The sequence below is a fragment of the Corapipo altera genome, unplaced genomic scaffold (genome assembly GCF_003945725.1).
Source record: "Corapipo altera isolate COAL_440 unplaced genomic scaffold, ASM394572v1 61, whole genome shotgun sequence".
Lineage (NCBI taxonomy): Eukaryota > Metazoa > Chordata > Aves > Passeriformes > Pipridae > Corapipo > Corapipo altera.
Genome location: NW_020884910.1, coordinates 3,260,238 through 3,281,723, shown reverse-complemented (window position 1 = coordinate 3,281,723; position 21,486 = coordinate 3,260,238). Strand labels below are relative to the sequence as shown.

The 21,486-nt window shown below is 42.2% G+C and overlaps 1 protein-coding gene and 1 long non-coding RNA gene across 4 annotated transcripts in view; both read left to right on the top strand.

Annotated features, from left to right (window-relative positions):
• LSAMP (limbic system associated membrane protein) overlaps positions 1 to 21,486 on the top strand; it is a 1,002,030-nt gene that overhangs the window by 489,300 nt on the left and 491,244 nt on the right. The gene's annotated exons all lie outside the window — the stretch shown is intronic.
• The window catches only part of LOC113952031, a 30,152-nt gene continuing 23,083 nt past the window's right edge, over positions 14,418 to 21,486 (top strand). The window contains exons 1-2 of the long non-coding RNA XR_003529357.1: positions 14,418 to 14,701; positions 15,363 to 15,473. This is a non-coding gene — a long non-coding RNA (uncharacterized LOC113952031). The remainder of the gene's footprint in view (positions 14,702 to 15,362; positions 15,474 to 21,486) is intronic.

Genomic DNA, 21,486 nt, shown 5'->3' with positions numbered 1-21,486 from the left:
AGCTCTAGATGGATTAGGGATGTCTCCCAAGAGGTCAACTGACATTTCTACTCTCTGAAAGTCCCTGCTCAGCTGCCTCTTCAACCAGCAAACCTTGATTCCAGTGGCCATCTGATTAAACAACAAAGCATCAGCAAGTATTAAAAGTCACTTCTCTTGGGCCAGACTGCACTGACAACAAGGGCAGAAAATGATGAAAGGGGAGGAAGCCTTTTGGTGCAAAACATGTCTCTTGGTACTGTATAGAGAGCTGGAAGATAAAATGTTTTCCTTTCTATGATCCTGGCTGGTCTGCTGCTTGCTGTGTCCTAATAGCCTGGATCCTGGCTGTAAGTAGACAGAGGTTTGATTTGTATCCTATGCACCACTGTGTGCGAATGTGAGGTTGTGCAAATAAGGGCTGTTAACTCCATCATTAGACTCAGGTATCCAAACATTACTCCATGGGAAATGATGTTTTACAGAACCTCCACTGTGAGACATTATCATACCTTCCTACAGCATCCTTGCCCCCTCTATATCTCACTGGCAGCACCCCTTGATTGTGAACTGCAGACTACTCTGGTGCTCTGCCTTGGCTTGCACATTCAATGCAGCTGACGCTCACCTGTGGCAATCCCCAGACCCCTCTGCCCTCCTAACCCAGGGCCCACAAGCCCCACAGGACTGCCCTGCTGGTCTCTCAGGCAGCACCAGCCTCTAGAGCAGTGCCACACTAAGGCAGTTATGTTGCTTTGAGAACTGGATCAGCATTCCCCTCCAAATAACGCAAGGCTTTGTGGGCTAGGGTGCGGAAATACCTGTTTGAGTTGTGTCTGGACCCTGTGACTCATAGACCTAGAAATGGTGCCAATTTTGGGGCTTTTTTTCAAGAGTGTTGTTATAGTTGGTATATTTCTTAAAGTCACAGCACTTGATGACATGTTATTACATGAAAATCCAACCTCCTGTTATTTTCTTTTCAAAGAAAGTTTCTAGCCCTTCTGGGTGGAAAGGTGGACAGAGGAGATTTATATTAAAAGGAAGGGAGAGAGTGGAAAAGAAAAATTACAATGTGGTTTTTTTAAAGAAATATTTTTTTTAGTCAAGCATCCTGCATTTGGAGAAAGATGATAGATTATTTTTTTTCAATCTTTGAGGCTACCTTTATCAATGTAGATTTGCCACTTACATCATACCCCACAACAGTAATTTCTTCTGTGCTGGCCATATCCTACAGCAACCAACACCAAAAACATGAATATTGTTGTATTTAGCCCTTGCTGAGATTAGATGACACTGCTTCAGGTATTTGACTAGCCTGACTTCTAGTTTTCAAACCCATATTCTTACTCTGTATGGGAAGCAATTTTCAAATCACACCTGAGTTCCCATCCTTTGCTAATGGGAGACAGTTGTAGAATTCACTGAGGGGTTTTAGTCAGCAGACTGAGCAAATATAGTTGCCCTACTCCTTCTCTCTCAAATTTGCCTTTTAATTTTTGCATCTGAATTATGAAATGCCACCTCCACTAGCCACTGCCAGGAGCAAGGAGCATTAATATTGATGTTAGGAAGGCCCTGCTGCTTGCAGCAGGGTGATTTAAGGGTCAGAATGATCGGGCATAGTATTGAAGTAAATAAACTCAAGGTCCAATTTGTTGTTTTCTTTCATGTAGCTTTTTTAATTTTTTTTTTCCCCCCCAAGGCAAAATTAATAAAATAAAATAATTTATGAGGGTGCGGGGGAAGAGTGAATCAACAGATCTAGGCTGCTGACTCAATTAGTTTATAACATTTCCTGCCTTGCCATCTTCTTTCTATTCCTCCTGCTTTTCTATCCCTGTCACCTGTCAGGGTGAAGGCAGTGTGACAAAACCCAGTGTGAATAGAGCTGTGCTATCCCTGTGACAGCAAGCCACAGCCTTTCTCTGCATTAAAGGAAAAACAGGCTGGATGGCCAAGAGGCCTGGGAGAGGGGCTCACAAGTCTCTGGTAGAGATGGGAAAAAAATATCAGAGCCTATGTATTGTGTTTCTTTCTCAGAAAATTGAATGAGTGGGGCTGATTCTGGGCTTTATTCTTGTGGAAGAAACTTTCATAACTACCATTATTCCTTTTTTCTCTAAGTCAGAACTAGTCTCTTAAACTGCCACAGAGTAGACAGTGACACTGCCTTCATGCTTGCCTGCAATGCTGAGAAAGGCACATTGTGCTTCATCCTCCTGCCTACACAGTCACCATGATCTGCTCCTAAGTGTGTCCTGGGGACAGACCCAAGGCTTGGGTGTGCCGGCCATGGACAGAGGTGGGAGGGAGAATTTAGAGTAGATGCCAAACTGGCATTGATTTTTTGAGGATGGGATGTAAAGCTCCAGAAAACGTGGAGAATAACAAAGGGCTCCTTTCCAAGGTACGTACCTTTCTCCAAGTCAGTGGAGGCAGAAGCAGCAGCACAGTGTGTGAGTAGAGAGGCCGTCAAGAAAGGCTTCTGCACCACAGCTGTCCAGCTCCCCAGGCAGGGAGAGCTGTCAGGAAAGCATCTGCACTTGCACAGGTGCCCTCGCCGGGGACCTCAGCTGTGTCACTCCCTCTCCATGGCAAACTGGGCAGAGAACTGACAACAGGACCCTGTGGTGCTTTCTTTTTGCAGCTAAGTGTGCAGACAGGGCAGCATAATGAGACATGTTTTTGTAGTTAGCTGCTGGGTTTTTTGCTGGTGACCGATGCCAGCACTGGGCTGCTTTGTTTCCCTACAGGGAAGTTTCAGCATAGCTGGGGATCAGCACCATTACAGTACAGACTGATGTCATGTTTGTGAAATATATTCTACACTAAATGCCAACAGTGCAGTTGCCATTTACATTTTCTTTTCTTGGAATTCAGACTATGCAACTGAAGTCTTTTAAGATGCCCATCTTTTCCACAGACCATCAAACAGCGATGGCTTGACAAGGCCATGTGGCAGGAATGACGGCAAATGGGTTGGAAATGGCAATTCATGAAGGATGAAAATGCATAAACTCTTTTCTGCAGGAGTGTCCAGTATGATGTCAAAGCTGTTGCAGCTTTGTGGGTGCTTTACCTTTTTTTATTTTTTTTAAAGAAAGCTGTGCTTGCTTTTCTTCTACCTCTAGCCTCTTCCTTTCCTCTGAAGCTTTACTTTTTTTACCTTCCCCAGTTAGGGCATTTCTGTCTCAGATGTTACTTTTGATGGGATTTTTTTCCCCTTACCCATTTTAGTTTCTTCTGACCCCAATTCTGTTTTTATAATGAGGCCATGCTAATTCATGCTGAGAGCTTATGAGTTTTCTTTAAGCACAGGGAGAGGTCAATGTGAAATGGGTGTTCCTTTTTTCCCATGGCTGCTGTTCAGAAGGTTTGATCAATTTATTTTCCTAGCATCATCAAACCATTTTCTGTCAAAATTAACAGTGGTGCCTTGTGCAGCCATTGTGCTGGGGCTAGGAGGGAGGGAACAAATAAGTTGATGGACAAGATAGGGGTAGGAAGACAGGGTATGTGAGAAAATAGGGCTGGACCAGGAAACCTCTGCCTATGCAAATGCCAGCTGCTTTGTCATTCCATGGCAGAGGTCAATGATTTTGCACCAGTGTAACTGGTAAGGGAAGAGTACATTGAACAGTTACTAGAGAGAGGCAATCAGCTGGTACCTTGCAGCGGGCTGTAAGCTGATCTGTCAGTCATCTTTATTAATTGAAGACATGCCTTAAGGGGAACCCTTTTTAGGCATGTTTACTTAGTTACACAGAAGGTCCTGTCCCTTAGCAAGAGCCTTATCATCGTTATTAGTGGTAATACAATAATAACAGTAATAATGCTGGCAAATATAACTTCCCCCTCAATGAATGCTCTTGGAGACTTTTTTTTATTTTTATTATTATTATTATGGAAAAATCAGCTTCCTCAGCTGGGCTCTAATTACCATTTTTATGAGAACTACATGTTCTCCTATTCATGCAACAAGATTTGTTTATCAAGGATTTCTCTTTCAGTGCTGCTTTTGTAGAGTTTATCTCTTCATCCTTAGCAACAAGGACTGGAGTGGTGGCCTAAATGAAAGACCTGAGTTACTGGGATGGGTGAAAAGGCAGTTTTCCTCATCAGGAGAAAAGGAAGAAGGATCAGATTCCTAGTCAGGGTAAATTAGTAGAGAACCAGTGGAGGTTGTGATGCCATATTGTTTCTTGCCATTGGAAATTCTCACACAAATGGAGAAAAAGAGAGAAAAAACATCCCTGTATAATTAAGTTTTTTTGAAGACCCAGCAACATCTCCTCCTGATAGAGGAAGCAGTTTGGAAAATGAAAAATAAAATCAGCTATTTTAGCGACCTTCTGATGTGAAATTTCTGTGCCCTCGCTCATCCAAGCAGAGCGGTTCAAACCAAAACCAGAGCAAGATCTTTTCAAATCTCTTTCAGAAAAGATCTCACCAGTGCTTTTTATAATGACATCTCCATTACTTTGTCAATGCACATAGTCACCCCATGAGGTGTTACTACTCCCAAGTCTGTCTGCTCCACTGTTCTTTCCAACTAATGAGCTCCCAACTTGCATGAGAAAGTTTTGCTGTAGTGCCTGACCTTGCACTTTTTACTTTTCTCATTTCTATTTGACCAGTCCTCAACGTGAGACAATTCTTTGTTTATACATCTTGCTCTCACTGCATTGACAGTGTTTTCCAACTATGTGTCATCGGTCTGCTTCAGTAGCACTATCCTACTTTTATGTTAAGATCAATCATGAAAATATTAAATAAAATTGGTCTCACATCTTGAGGAGCTCTACTAATAAATTCCTCTTTCAGCCAGACCAGTGGTCATCTCTTTCATCAATTTCTTATTTGCCTTAAAATCTTTACTAATGCCATCATTTACATCTTAAGTAATAAACCAATATAAGACACTGTATCCAATGCTCAACTTAAATTGTGATAGATTAGTCTTTACTGCATTTCTTTTGTTTAAAAAATCAGTTATCAGAAAAGGCAGTCAGGCTTTTTTGAGCTTTCGGAAAAGCCATAATGCATTTTATCCTATTTTCCGCTTACCTTGATGTCTTTAATTGCTTCTGCATGTATTCCAGAGCAGTGCCTACCTCCAGGATCATATAACTAACTCTGTATTTGCCCAGATCCCCTTCTCGTTTTTTACTTATTTCAATGTTTTAAATCAGGTATTCTGCAGACATGTAATACTCTTCTGTATTGATAGGTGTATTGAGATTCTTGCAGCTTATCCTATAATATCCCTTATCAGCTTTTTAAACATTTTGGGGTGGAAGTTTTGTTCCACCTTCTTGAGTGCAGCATTATCTTGAAGTTTACTTCCATTTTCTCATTCTCATTAGCTACACTGCCTTTGTCCCACACTCAATATCACCATTGCTATTAAAAAAAAATTAAGCCAAGTCTTTATTTTTTTAGTCTGTGCACAGATTATATTCAGTCTTTACTGCATTCCTACGTATTTTTACTTTACTGTCCTGTTATTAATATGGCCAAAGAATATTTGTACTCCTTTTGATAATAAGCATCCTTTACAAGGTCTTGCACATCTTTACTTTTGACAAGTATCCTTTTATTTGTACACTTCTAGACCACGAAGAGAATACGTTCCTCATTCCCTAGGTCTTTCTTTCTTCTGTTCCTGATATGTTCTCCTGTTGCATGAACATCCTTTTTCTTGTTCCTTATCTGGAATGCAGGAACTGCAAGAGAGCTATCATTCAAGGGTGTTATCATGTGATGAGACAGAATATGCAAAATTGGCACCATCAATACCCAAGTGCATTTGAACAAAACAAAATCCTAACTTTCTGTCATCTTTTCATGTTCTCTACATCATCTCTTTTAAAAAGAGGCTGTAAACTTCTGTATTTAAATAAGCAAGCTTAATCTATGGGTTCAAATGTAGCCTCTCCATCTGAAACTTGGAGAAGTTTCCAACAGAATTCCCAACCTTGTAGCTTGGATTTATATCTATTTTGAGCACATGTTTCTGGACTCGATAAGGTCGAAAAAATTTTTGCCTCTTGTGCTCCAGTAATGGGTAGGTGGAGTTGTCTCATTGTGAATATTACTTCCTTGGAAAGATTATAGCCATTGAGGTAGAGAAGGATTAGGAGACCTCGGGATATGAACAGGTCAGATCAATCCAGACTTCAGTAATGTGCACTGTGGTGTGCTTGCTCTTCTCCCATACAAAATGAGAGCAGGCAAGGTGCCTCCCAGATTACTGCTTAGCAAAGATTAGACAAAATGGAGTTTTCTTGGATCTGAGCTAATTTGTATTCATTGGAGTACTCGATGCCCACCTCAATTCCAGCAACCTAAAAGTAATGGTTACGTTAAAGCTTTCCAGCAAATGCCCACAACACAGATCATTATCATCTGAGTGACAGGAGGGAAGGAGGAGGAGAGGCAGGGGGAATCTGCATCCTCCTGCTGCTGGATTTGAATCCTGCAACACACCAATGGATAAGGGGGAGATATTTTTTCCCAATATAAATGCGTGCATCTATCCTAGCAGTGAAAGCAGAGCACATGTGGTTACACATAAACATTCTCATGTCCACAAATACTGAATTGAACAGAAGAGCACACAGCTACCACAGTCATGGCTGTGGAAGCATTCATACAAAGACCCTCAAGCAACAAAAAAAAAACCAAACTCCCACGAAAACTGTACTTTCACACAGATTGTCTATGGACCACCCATGAAAAAAGGAAAAGAATACCCCAAGAACTGAAAACTGATTTAGCAACACTAAAGGGCATATACTGGGGAGCTGACCCTTGCAGCCCTTCTGGCCTAAGCAAGCTTCCCTTCTGTAATTCTTCATAGCCTACTCTTTTGCTCTTCTATAATCCTTGGACTCTAGTAATTTGACATTTTGGATTACTTGAGGGTATAAGGTTAGCTAAAGAGCTCTGCCTTTTAAACCGGTGTTACCTGAATTTTAAGCTGTGGTGTGAAAAAATGCACAACTGTGCACCACCCAGTTTGGACCCTCCTGGACACACCAGTTTCTTCTGTCCACTCTCCCTAAACCCAAAGCCTCATGATATACTAAGTTTAATGGTAAATATTCTCCTCTCTTCTCCATAGGTAATGAATGAATGATTAGTGTAGGATATTGTTAAAAAATGCTGTGTTCTGGAGCTTCTGAACCAATTGAGTCAGTACATGGGTGGCTGGGCTACCTATGTTCAGGTATCTTGTAACTGGTTTACACACTCTGTGGTATCTGAGATATCCATTGAAGGCCAGAACATTTAACATACAGCCTGTGCTATTCAGGACACCCAAGCAGGACACCCTACAGTCCTTAAGATAGCATCAGCTGCCTATATTTAGGAAGCTGAATCACAGTCTTTCTTGGTCAACAGGAAGGTGTGTAACAGTTTAGTATTGGATTGCAACAAAACCTGAGTACTCAGTAATGAAAAATACTTTATAGCATTAATAGCCAATCTCTTTGCTTGTACAGAGACAGACTTATAACTGTGATAAAAGCCACCCAAACAGACAGGATTCGAAAGCTAATTATCTAAATGTATTTTCCCCTTCTCTTTTGTTTTTATTCTCTACACTTTTTAACAGCAGAGAGAGAAACTGCACATATAGCTATTATTTTGATCAGGTTTTGTATCTTCCTGATTTGAACATATCAGGGCTTTATAGCAAAGCTGTTTCATAGTCTCAAGCTTCAGTGCCAGTTATTTGCTTTGCCAAACATTTTGAGGGGTTTTATTCTTGACCTCAAAGACACTGTCTGTGTGTGGTTGTAGGGAACTGTAACAAGGGAATTTTGCAGCTGTCCTGGTGTAGCCATGACAAGCCTGTCACTACTTTGCTTTTGCATGGCACTAGTGTGCACAGAAGTCACCCCTAGGATTTTTTGAATGGGAAAAGCAGGCTACAGGGGCAGTTGAACTGTTCCATTCCACCAAACATGGGAATGACTGTATAGCATCTCTGAGAAGCGTTCCTTGAAGAAAAAGGTTACATTGAAGCACAACAGACCTGAAGCCTCTGTTCCTGGGGCATCCTCCAAAAGGATTTTCATCCCTTCCGCTATTTAATTTCTGATGAAGGAAGGAATTCAGGTCTTTGGAGTGTCGTTTTCATGTTGTTTTTCCAAGGAGCTTCTACTGCATCCCTTAGAAGCCCTTTTTCTCTGGTTGCTATCACCTCTGCCCTCTGCCAGTAGGGTGTGTTTGGTGGGATTGAACAAGTGTTCTTCCATTGCCTGTTTCTAAAGAGGGTTTGTATATACTACACTGTATGCCCAGCTGTGAAACCCCGATTCTGTAGCTCTCTTTTTATTTCAGGAGGTCTCTGGAATAAACCTCAATATATTGAGCATTTCATAGTAGTTTTTTAGGAAAAATAGATCTATACTTTCCTAGAAATGAACTTGAACATAATTTTATAGCTCTAGAAGATGAAGAGCAAAAAATAGAGAGAAAAATAAAAAAATGCATTTTCCAAGCTGTGATTCAGTGGACTTGCCATAGTAAAGGGAGGGAGAGAAGAGGATGACAACGCACATGAAGATAATGGCAAAAGAAAGTGAGGTTTCTCTTTACCTGAAAAAACTCTGGCAGTCATATTTAGTTGGCCATTCTTCATTCAGCCTTCCCACATAATAGTGACACAAGGGAAATGGGACTGGTCTACAAGTCAGTGGTATTAGTTCTGCTTGGAAAACTTCAATTTAGGCTAGCAAAAAGCTAGAGGGAATAGCAGGTTTTCTTCTATGAGGAGGAAGTGTGCATGCATCTAGCTATATCTCAAGAGGAAAGTGGATGAGGATCAGGGAAGGGAAACCAGTGAAAGAGACATGATTTTTGGTAAGCACAAGGTAAAAACTACTTCTCCTCTCAATAAATATTGTTCTTTTTAACATCAAGGACATTGTCATTTGCAATTAAAGATTATTGGAAGCATGAGAGGGCATGGGGAGCAGCACAGTTGTGATGCTGATGTCAGCAGTGAGACTGCCACTATTAATATGTTTGCCCTTGTTAAGGACCTGTTCAGGCATACATGGAAATTTGAATCTTTGATTTAACTGCATTTCTTTACTTGATGATTCTTCCAGTTCCTGTTCCCTTCACACACATCTCTGATTCCAGCAGTATCGGAGCACCCTGTATTCTTGAATTTACTTACCCGTGATTAGACCAGAACAGTTATCCCAGTTTGTAATTAGGATAGTCTAGATGAGGAGTTGGACTAGTGACTTGCCTGTATCTGCATTAGGAATAATGTAGACCTGTAAAAGCAGATCTATAGAGTTGAAACATCAGGACAGAGGACCTGACTGTAAAACTTTTGAGGAAGGTTGCTTTGAACTAGATCTAGCTGGGAATTGAATATCCATTAGCAAGTGGAGTACCTATGATGTACATTGTATTTTCAGTAGAAAAAAATCCAGTCTGTGCCCGTCTAGACAGCTCCACAATCCAGACTCGGGCAGTGGGGATAACCTGATGATTCTCTTCATTAGCACGTTTACACTCTGAACTGAAATACTACCACGGACACACCATAAATCATCTGCTACCTTTTGAGATGCCCTAGGATATCCTGACTGCTTCAGAATAGAGGATATATTATTTCATATTTGCCAGCCTTGTGCAGATACCTTACTTGCAATAAGGCAAGTCAGACGACTTCTATGTGGGCAGCTGAACCAAGATGAGAAAGCCTGTAGCAGAGCAGCAAAACTGAGCTCCTTTACATCCTGGGAGATCTTTCCCTTCCAAAAGAGTCCTGGGATAACTATTGGAATCAGGACTTGAATGAGATCTGGCTACTGGGAAGGAGAAATTCCTCAGCACTATTGTCATTCCCCTAGAATGACAGCAGGACTAGGATATTCCCCCTGTACTTGACACTGGTGAGACCACATCTCAAATAGTCTGTTGTTTTGGGCCCCTCACTTCAAGAACAATATTGGAGCATGTCCAGAGAAGGGCAATGGAGCCGGTGAAGGGTCTGGTGCACAAGCACAGCTGAGAGCTAGGGGTGTTTAGCCTGGAGAAAGGAAGGCTCAGGGGAGCCCTCATTGCTCTCTACAACTACCTGAAAGGAGGTTGTAGATAGGTGGGGTTCTGTCTCTTCTCCCAGGTAACAAGAGATAGGTGTGCTGGTTTAAAAGTTAACCAGCAGGGGAAACCAACCCAACTCAAAAGAGAGATTACAAATCAGAATAACAATTTAATAAAATAATACAATAAGTACGACCACACGGACAAGCAACCGGCCCTAATCCACAAAGCCCAAATGTACAACCCAGCACCCCAGGGCACAAACAAAACGGTGCTACCTGGGCCCCCCCTGAGTCCAAAGCAAAGGGAGAGGGGAAAAAACCTGCTGCTGCAGTCCGGCCAAAGTGGTGATTGCAGTTCAGTTGAGGGTGGTGGTCTCAGTCCGGCTGAGAGCGGTGAGCTGCAGTCCTCCTCTGGATCCCACGAGAGAGTGGAAAGGTTCTGAAACTCCAGGTTTATATATTCTCCAGCTCAGGCAGCAATGCTTAGCCCCTCCCTCAGAGCGAGGAATTCCATAAAAGGATGCTCAATCCTTCCCTCAGAGTGGAGAATTCCATAAAAGGGTGTGAGGGTGCTCAGTCAGGGAATTCCACAAAAGGGCATGAGGACAGGAGCATGGGGGGGGGGCACCACGCAGGCCTCTACTGACAACAGTTTCTGGGAAATGGCATGGAGGGCTATAGAATACACAGTTTTGGGCTACACCCATCCAATGATGAATCAGTCCCAACTGTCCTAACTAGGACAAAAGGTCAAGAGGAAATGTCCTTAAATGGCATGGGGAAGTTTAGGATGTATAGTAGGAAAAAATATTTACTGAAAGATCTCTCATGCATTGGAATGGGCTGCCCAGGGAAGTGGTTGAGTCACCATCCCTGAAGGTATTTAAAAGATGTGTAAATGTGTCACTTAGGGACACAGTTTAGTGGAACTTGGTAGTGTTAGGTTTACGGTTGGACTGAATCAACTTATAGGTCTTTTTCAACATAAATGCTTGCCTGATTCTGTGATTTTAAAGTAATATGACATAAGAGGGCATGTGTTTCACATAAAAGTGATATCTGGTCATGGATGTCGCCTGTTTGCAAGAATTAAATGTTAGCATTGTTCCCACTTCATCACTAGATCAGTATTGCTCAATTAAATCCAACTGGCAGAGGTGCCAGAGCCACACAATGATTTTGCTCCATCTCCTTTTATGACCAAAGCTAACAAAACCACAAAAGGACTGAGGCTCTTACTTCTTCTTGGTGGCTTCATGGGAGCTGTCCCATTAAGCCTATCAGGCTTAAATTAAAGGCGTTATTTGGTTGTGCTTAGACGGCAGTGTATCAAAGAGATGGAGAAAAACTCAGTTTGAAACATGAAGAAATTGCAGAACTGTTATTTTCCACTTTATTTTCTAGCACTATAATTGCAAACCCTGTAAAAAGTCACGTTCCTGTAACATGGTATAACTGTCTTGTAACTGAAAAGACTGGTTTTTAGCTGCAGCCTCCTTGCAAAATTCCACCTTAGACCACTTATTCTCCTTGAACTGTTTTAAAAATGTCAAGTAGAAACAGAAGTAATCTGTACAATTTCCTGTGATAAGCTTACTCCATAACATGACTCTTTAAAAAACATAGACACCTCCCTCATAAGAGGGCTGCACTTTACCAGCAGGTGTAAAAAAAGGTCACTATTCTACAGGATATATGTAAATCTTCTGAATCCTTTGCGATAAAGTGCACTATAAATGTCTGATGATGATAATATGGTTTGGAAACATTGTCCTTGCTATATACCTTGTAGTTGGTTGAATGATTTACTGACTAATTATCTGATAGGAGGCAGCAGTAACTTACCCCCAGACCATGTATTACCAATGCTGATAAAGGAGACAGCTGTAACCAGCATGGCTCACCATGATACGTAGAAGGTGGGGCTCCTCCTGAAATAAGTATCAGCTAATTTAACCCTGCAGACAGCAACGTTTTCTATAAAAACGCTCTGTGTGGTCAGTGTAGGAAAATGTGGGACCATTACTGAATGGAGCAGAGACCTGGTGTCAAAACATTTGGAAAAGATCAAAGTACTTGATGCTGTCTTCACCTTGATTTTTACTAGGAAGGTTTCCCTTCAGGAATCCCAGGCCTCTGAGAGAAGTGGGAAACTGGCACAATGGCAATTTACCCCTAGTAGAGCAGTATAAGATTATTTAAACGAACTAGATACAGACAGGTCCATGAAACCTGACAGATGTTTCCATGAATACTGAGGGATTTGACTGATGTCATTGTGAAGCTACTCTAGATTACTTCCATAGGTCTTGGTAACTGAGGGAAGTTCCTGAAAACTGGAAGGGAGCGTCACCTGTCTTCAAGAAAGGCAAGAAGGAAAACGTAGGGAACTACAGCATGTTCAACCACACCTTATTTCCTGGGAAGGTGATGGAGCAAATAATCCTGGAAACCATTTCCAGACCCTTGAAGGACATGAGTAATTTGGTACAGTCAGCATGGATTTATAATGCAATGATTAGTTCAGTGAATCATTATATCAGAGATCTTGATCATGTTGTTCGTTTTGACTTTTTAAAGCCTTTTGACACTGTCTCACCTTTTGACATGAGATTCTCACTGACGAGTTGATGATGTATGGATTAGATAAGTGCAAAGCAGAGTGAATTGAAAACTGGAGACACTCTTCTCGGTGATAGGCAGAGAAGGTACAAGAGGCAGTGGGCCCAAATTGCAATACAGGAAACTCCATTTAAATGTAGGAAAAACCTTTTATTATTACTGAAAGGATGCTCAAGAACTGGAATGGGCTGCTCAGAGAGTTGTGGGATCTTCATGATTGGAGAGGGTGTTAAAAATTGGACATGGCTCTGAGCAACTCATTCTAGCCATTTTTGCTCTGAGCAAAGCGGACAGACTAGGCTATCTCCAGTGGCACTTTTCAATCACAATGATTGTTCTGTGAATCTAGGTGCTTATGTTTGATGTGACAATGTCTGTGTTGGTAGAAAACATAGAACTGCTGGATGGACAGAGTCCAGTATGTAGAAGAAAACCTACTGAAAGCATCACTTTTCTTGTAGAAGTTCTCTTGAACTCATTTTAATGTGTCTGAATGGTATTTCTTGGGTTTTTGCTTTTCCAGGCTTCTTTGGCATGAAAGAACTGTCAGTCACAAAAACACCTTACCTTCTGGTAAGGTGTCCTACCCTTCTTGTAAGCATAGAATTTTTTTATTCTTTTTTTTTTTAAGAGTCTTTGCTCCCATTGAAAAGGTGACAGGCAGAATTGTGTGTTCATAGAATAAACAGTGAAGAGAATATGGACAAGATGCTCCCTTTCCCCTTAAATCTCAAATGGATGAATGTATATTGACCTATGTGGGTGACACAAATGCAGTACAGAGAAGGGATGATGAAGAAAGAACAACTTTTGTACTTAATGCTGTCCAAGTTCTTCAGAGGTATTCCATGAATTCACTTGCATATTGAGATGATTCCCTTGATCTTACCTGGGTAACTTACTTTTTCATGTTTTGGAATTAAATCTGTTGACTTGGGCAAAAACATGAAGGTGTACAGCAGAACCAGCACTGCCATGGCAAAAGATAAAAGCATGGGTGGAAGTAGAGGCATAGCTGGGCTGCCCATTCCTTATCATGCAAACGTTATGTGTTTGAAGAAGAAAAAGACCACCTTGGTCAACTCCAAAGACAAGCTTTTGGCTTTGGCAGTTAGAAGAATAAATGTGTAACAGCTTCCTTTATCAACAGAGCGTGTTTGCTGTTAAGCTACTGCAGAACAATAAACTTCCTGTCTAAATAATTGTCTATTCCCACTACAGCCCTTGTATGCTGAAAAGATATAGGTACTCAAGGTTCTGATAGAAAATATTGATCTTTTAGTTGAGGTCAACAAGTGGTGATGAGAAGGGAAGGCAGAAGGATGGCAAAGTGTAGGCTCTGTTCATATTTTTTTTCCAGGAGCCTCCACTTGAAGAAACTAGAGAAAATGTCCTTGTTTCATTAGTTCATTGTAAAGATCTTCCTTCTGCAGTTGAGACATTTAGCCTCTTGGGAAAGACAGCTAAACAGAAATCCATTTACCTTTCACATGTTTTTCATAATTTCCCCTGCTACTTTGGTTAATTAATTATCACCGCTATTTGTGTTTAAACAAGGGGTCTGTCTCGCTCCCTCCTCCCAAGCCCATCTGCTCCTCCATGACCTTGCTTGTGAAGTCATTGCTGTGCTGATTTTGTGAAAGCACAAACACTATCCTAGCAACAGACAGATGTGTCGCAAAGACAGGGCTGTGACCTCACGGCAGGAAGGACTGGGCTGGTGATGGGGGAGAGATTTTCTCCCACAAACACAGAAGCTTTTGATGGTAAGAGAGAGGAAGGCAAGGCGTTATTATATCTGGAACAAATGGTCTTGCTGTTTGACTGCTTCTGCTTTAGAAGTTGTCCATTGCTTTAAATTCTCTTCTTCAAAGACCCGTTTTTAACTTGTATGTTTTCATGCAAGGGGACTGGTTTCTCCCTCAGATCTCGGCTCAGAAGATATCTCCAGGAAGGAGTAGGGGATGGATTTAATCACAGAGGACATGGGCCTGAGTTTCTACAAAGCCTGCAAGGTGTCCAGATCCCAATTTTGATTTGTTCAATTTGGTCGAACAAATCGAAGTCTTAGAGGCAGTCTCATTTTTATTCTAACTGTTCATAGATTTCTCTCTAGTCTACCCCCACCCAAACTGCCTCTATTCTGAATGAAATCAGGCAGAGCAATCCAACAATGAAAGTTTTCTTTTATAAATATTTGCATGACTGGATGAGAAGTGGAAATCGAGTCTCATGATCACAAAGCATTTTTAATGTAGATGCAGTAAGACACATCAAAGCTAAATAACATACAAGTGGTACTCCACAAGCTGTCTGCAGAAAATGCCTCTATATGTATTGATTGTGAGGCTAACAAAAAATGTATCTTGATCAGTCTCTTGTTGTCTTCTTGCTTGGCTGATTGCTTGGTTGTTCCATGAAACACCAGTCTTCAAACGCTCACACCTCCTTTGTTAGCTAAAAGTAGTCAGTGTTTCAACATCAGCCATTGCTGTTTACTGCCTGAGAACAATTTATAGCCCTGTGCTACTGTGATAGGCTAATCGAGTCAAAACACCTCTCCCTTTTGAATATATTCCATGATTAAATCACACTCCTTCAGAGCATGTATGATGGGTCTCCACTGATATGACCCACAGCCAAGCATTAACTTATCTGTAGTCCATTTTCTTTCAGGTGACATGGAGGATGACAGCACTTATACTGCACCTTCACCACATCTCACTCAGCCTTATAGATAGGCAGGACTCAGCAACCCCAGGCTGCAAATGACAATACTGAATCACAGTGAGTGAAAACAATTTCTTCAGGTTTTTTCTTCCAAAGGTTGCCAAACTTAAAAAAAATAATTTCCAGATTTGGACATTTGTTATCCAAATGCAAAGCCACCACCTATGTTTTCTGATGGAGGTTTTTTTTTTTTTTGTGGGTGAAGGGAAGAAGTGAAGGGGAATCTAAGAAGACGACTGAAGGGAGAAACTTATTTTTCAATTAGGTTCTGTTCACACCACTTCGGAGAATTTAAGGGACCTAGTACAAATTTTTAAGATTCGCCTAGTCAGTATCTGCAGGCTGAATATAAGATAAAAACAAGTCATTTGTGTCACATTGAATGGCTCTCACCCAAGTATCATTTTATTTCATGTCTGATTTGTCCCTAATATTCCATCCAGCTGCTGCAGCAGTTTAAATTCTGTCCCATCTGATTCCCTCCTTATGTCTTATCTGGCTTGGTTCTTATGTTCTGCTTGATTTTCACTACAGTATCAAGCATTTCCCGTTATTTGCCAGTGTCCTAATTTCTGTGTTCTCTGTTTTACACACAGATATTCTTTTCCATGTTCTCTTTACTTGTTTGGATGTTTGGACCTATGAATATGCATACCAAACCTGCTCCACTCACTTGGATCTACTACTGTCCTCTAGGCATTCAGGCAGCTTTGACTGATTTTGCACTTGCCACATATTTGGGTTTGTTGCATTTTCTTCTTGCAGAAATAATTTTCTTAGAGTCCTGCACCCTACATGGTATGAAATGCTGTCAAATCTAGAGATCCAGCAGCCTCAGATCACTGTAACAGAATAGCTGGAAGAACTCAGAAAGAAACTGCCCTTTCTGTTTCACCATGCAGCCTGTCTGTTCCTTTTCTCTGGTGTAATATCCACTAGAGGACCATGGGGAAAGCTTGTTTATGGACAGCAGTAATGCTATATTTAAGTATGCTTTTAAAAAAAAGAAAAAGGGCGAGAAGTTTCTTTAGTTGGTGCGTTCTATCAGAGGCAAGATAATAGAATTTCTAAACCCATTGATTTTATGGCATTAAGAATCTGCTTGATAAGTCAGTCTCTGTACACTGGTGATCACTATCTCCAGCTGTATAAGCAGAACTGTCCCAATTTCATTTTCAATAAGAAATTGAGGGAGACTTAGATGTGCTGAAAAATATGGAGAAAATAAGTAGCATAAAATCTCTGTTCTGTTGGGGTACAGCATAGCTATTTATTATTAAATACTGGAGGAGTCAGAGAGAAACAGAGTTGGAAGATGTGTGAGCAAAGGATTCTTAATTTGTGAGTGCCAGGCTCCCCCAGTAGACAGTGCTGAGGGCCACCCGCAGCAGCACTGCTTGTGGGGTACTCCAGCACCAGCCTTTCCAATGGGCAGCCTCAAAGGGAACAGGAAAGGGAACTTTGTGTAGGAGATGTTTCTGGCTACTCTCAGATGTGTGCAACTAACCCAGGAGCAGCTGCTGTCTGCAGGAGGTGTTGCAGGAAGAGAGGTAGAAATTGAGGTGGAGGGGAGATCCCAGTTCCTTGCAGCCCTGTGTATGTGAAGCATGTAAAAATATTGAAAAACTTCTTAATTATGGGTGAAAAAAAAGATTATACCCACTTTAAGAGGTGTTCGGAAAAGAAGGAGAAGAAACGAGGGAAGGTGGAGTCACAAACAGACCTGTGGTCTTGCCAGGTACCTTGGCCAGATAGATGCACATCATCTCTTTCCAAATGCTGCCTCCCTCCATGGGGCTGTCCAAGTCTGTTTTCTACTTGGCTGGTTGTGCTATTGAGTCCCATTTGGAAGGATTCACATGTGACCTAAGACTGTCCTCTAGATGTCTGACTCTGTCCTCTACAAGATAAATAATGCAAAAACAAACATGCCAAACTGTAACCTTCACTTGTCTCCCTGACACTGCTGGAGGGAGGGAGGAAAGGAAGGAGCGAGCATGAGCAAGTGAATAAGCAAACTGTGTGCTAGGCAGACAGGAGACCAGCACCGAGAGGCAAGGTACGGCAAGAGGAACTGTGAGAGCAGTTGGATTCACACTCCTCACAGCTCTGCTGTTTCAGTCTAGGATGTCTGCCTGCTGCGGCACTGTCTCTTACAAGGCCAAGGATGTATCCAAGCCCAGCCTGGAGCAGAGTAGCCCTGCTCCCTGGCCAGGGTGCACAGTAAGCTTTGGCAGCCTCCTGGACACATCTCAGCATGGAGCACAGCTGGCATCAGGTGAAGGCACCAGTACTGCACAAGTTAAAGTCTTCACTGTGCCACTCAGCTGTCCTGGTAGTTTCAGTAAATTGGTTAATGTTGTACACTGCATGATTTCTTCCCCACACCCTCCCCCAACACCACCACCCCCTCACACCCCTCCCCAAATCTCTAACGCTGTAGAAGAGGATTCCTTTTCCCTATTAAATGTACTTGTGATGCAAGTACTCATTAATTGCGGATAGAGTTGTACGCGGCATGTGTGCTAAAGTGCTATCAGCTTTGTGTGGAAGACAAATGCACGCAGACTTAAATAGCTGAGATTTTTATCTTTCTCCTCACAGAAAATATGCAGCAACTTGTCCCCATCTAGAGACTTGCTAAGGAAAAAAGATGCTTTTCTATTTTTGTTTCCTCTTCTTGCAATACAGTGAGGTAGGGGACTGGCCTGCGTGGTTCTTTTAAAGAGAAGGGTTTCCCCATTCTAGCTGTGGTATGTTTTTGTCAGGTTAAAAATTGTGAGATTTTCTTCATTTTTGTGTGGCAGAAAAGCAGAGGATTTTTTCTTCTTCTGTTGGTCCCTTGAAACTTCACTGTGAAGGATTATAGGACAGGGAGTTAAAAATAGAGGTTGCAGATGAGAGAAAGTATTGTTCCTGTATTTTACTCTAAAAATTCTGCAGCGGAAACTGGGATGGATAGTGTTCTGTGAATCTTATGCAGACAATTGCAGGGCCCAGCAAGTGCTGTGGCAACTGTGAAAGTATCGGGTACCCAGGGAGAGCACATATCTACAGGATCACGGAGTGGCTGGCACAAGCTTGCCTTTCAAATAAGGAGAGTGCAGTGATTCATTCCCAGACTCAAGCTGGCATAGACCTGAGTCTGATGGATGCATATAGGACACGTGGGACAATATCTTGCTGCAAAGGAGCCACCTGGACAGATGGTAAAGGCTAGGCCCCAGCTCAGCTTCTGATCAGGGTCCAAGAGCTAGGCAGATAATTCTCTCCAAAATAACTGTGAGGCAAGAGAGAGAGAGGATGGTGCACAGGGAAATAAGGAGAAGGACTTCAGTCTGAGAATCTTGGCATCCAGGTACCTTTGGAGTGGGGCTGTCCTGTTCCCAGTGGATTTCAAGCTGAATGAAGTCCAAGTTTCTGAGCTGATCAGACATCCTAACTTATTCATAAAACTGGAAACCTTTTGTTTTGAGAAGTGCAGAAGACAAAGCTGCAAGACCAAGAGGGCGAGATTGTTGGCATGCAGGAACGCTGGCTAACTTGCTACCTTGAAAGTAAGCTGGGTAAGCTTTTGCAGGCTGGTTCCCTGGGTAGAGCTGCCCCTATTCTGCTGAACTGTGTTTGCCCAGAGCTCAGACTGGGCTCATTCCAAGCCACCGTCTTTGCACTCACAACCTGCCTCCCCATCTGCTCACCTGCCGTCCATCACTGCCTACACTCTGGGATTAATGTTCCTAGTCCTGCATGCCAGCAATCTGACTCCCTCAAGATTTTGTAGCTTGCTTTCATGAGGATCAGATCAAGTATTCTTCTGTCCTGCTTTTCAGCACACAGCAACTCAATCTCTGTCATACTCACACACTCTCTTGTGGACACATACACACACTTCAGCCTTTTCCTTGCTCACAACATTAGGAGAGGTGTTTGCTTCAGCAGTGTGATTATCTTATGTGTAAAAAATTTGCTCTTCATTTTTATTCTTTAGTCAGTGTAAGGCAGTTCTGTGCAAAGCTTGCAAAAATTTGTTTGCACCTTTATTAATAGTAGCAGAATTTTGTCTCTGGCGTGTGACAGGGAAGCCTAAGCCATTATTTTAAATTTTTGTTTAAAAAGCAGCAACAGTCACAAAAAATTCACAACGGAATGTCTATGTCTTACCTACATAGATCATCATCATCTCCTAGCTATATGCAGAATAGCCCATTTTCCCCTCAGCCTTGTGCTCTGATGGGACTCAATTCCTAAAGAAATGGGATTTATGATTCACATAGGTTTTTAATATGCCATCAGAATGCTACTGTGTCTGAAAAGCTATGCTACTTATTTTGGATCCCAGCAGACCTTCTCACCGATATTGACTTGCAGATGAAAGCTACCATGTACCTTTAAAATAAAGAAAGATGATGAGCCTTGTCAATGCACAGTTACAGGACATGGGCATCCTGCTTTAGCACAGAAATGGTGGTGGCAGGAATTTTCAGGCCTTTTACTGTGGGGAAGAATCCTCAGGGCTCCAATCCTTCCTGGACTGAAGAGGAGCCATTTATGTGCAGACCTATAAGCCTGTTCAAAGGGTAGTGTTTATGTTTATGGTCAGCCATACTGGCTTGCCTTGCTCCAAACGCGTCAAGGTACAAATGAGGAAATTAAGGTTTTTGCTTTGATTGACAGAGATTTTCCCTTTGTGTGGAACCTGCTTCCCATGTGTTCTGACAGCTGCGGTTCTCCACATGCATCAGGCTGTACTTACAGCATGCATGGTATAAGCCTATGTTTCAGGTGTTTGCAGCTAGGCAGTGTGTGTGTTGTGTTAGGCTTATGCTGTGTGCTAGTGTTGGAGTAAATAATGTTGATGCAAATATTATGAAGGGTCAGACCCATGATTAAATTATCATGGATTTACTGCTGTCTGTAGTTTTCTTGCTCTTCCCATGTACAGTCTTAGCAAGTGCTGGGAGGAAGACTAGATATGTGCTGCATCAGAGCTGATCTTTGGCATTTGCAATGTTTTAATAATACTCCTTTTCTGCCTTGGAAACAAAACACAACCTAACCACCCTCTCTGACTTTACTGTAAGTTAGTTCTGATAAGCTGTTTTCAGAGTCCAGGATGAGTTAAAAGCAGACAAGATAATTATGGTAGGGAAATACTTGAATTGAGAAATAGTAAGGAAAGAAAGGAGTCCATGCACATGTGGGATACATCCCCCTGTGTGAGGGGATACTAGGGCCCACTCCTCTCTCTGACTGTATGTATGTCATCTGCTTGGGCTAATGAGTTGCTGTGGCTAAGAAGTCACCCAGCACTGCCTGTCTATGTGTGTTTTCCTGTCCTTGGGGTAACAACCTGATCCACAGTGGTAGTTAAATTGGGCTTCAGACCCTTATATTTGCTAAGATTATGCCCACAGAGTTACACAACTTCAGCTGATAGTGAAGCACAGCCAACTGATTATCTGTGTCAAAGCTATTTATTTTAGTCTTTCATCTAGTTCTTTTCTTGTTCCCATTGTTGCTGCAAAGTGAAAGATGTATGAGTTTTTCAAGCTGGCCACAGATAGTTGCTCCAGGACCTTTCTAACAAAGGGTAGAGGCAGGAAGAGATTGAAGGGGATTCTGATAGCATCCCTCCTCACAGAGGTCTGGCTGCTAGAGCTCAGTGCCAGCTTTGAGATCGTGCAGGCAAGGATGGCCCCACTTCTTTTGGTGGCCTTAGACAGATTACCTCAGAAAACACTGTCAGCGGCTTCTACAGGACCAGTCTCCTTTCCTGTAGAAGCTCTTTTTAAACTGAACCTTAACCATTTATCCACTGCCTGACCTACGTCACATGAAGAGTACTTGTCTCTAGTTCAGAGGCAGCCATGCCTGGCCGTTCACACTGTTAATCCAGACCTCCAACCTGCAGTGAATGTCCCAGCCTGGCTGCAGCCCAGCTCCCTCACAGTGGCTTTGCCCAGCCATCACAGGGCTATGTCTCTTCCTGGGTGCCCCCACCAGGACTGATCCTGAGCCCAGCCTGCATGTCCCAGCCAAGTCTTAAGCCATCCCAGCCCCTTTCTCAGGG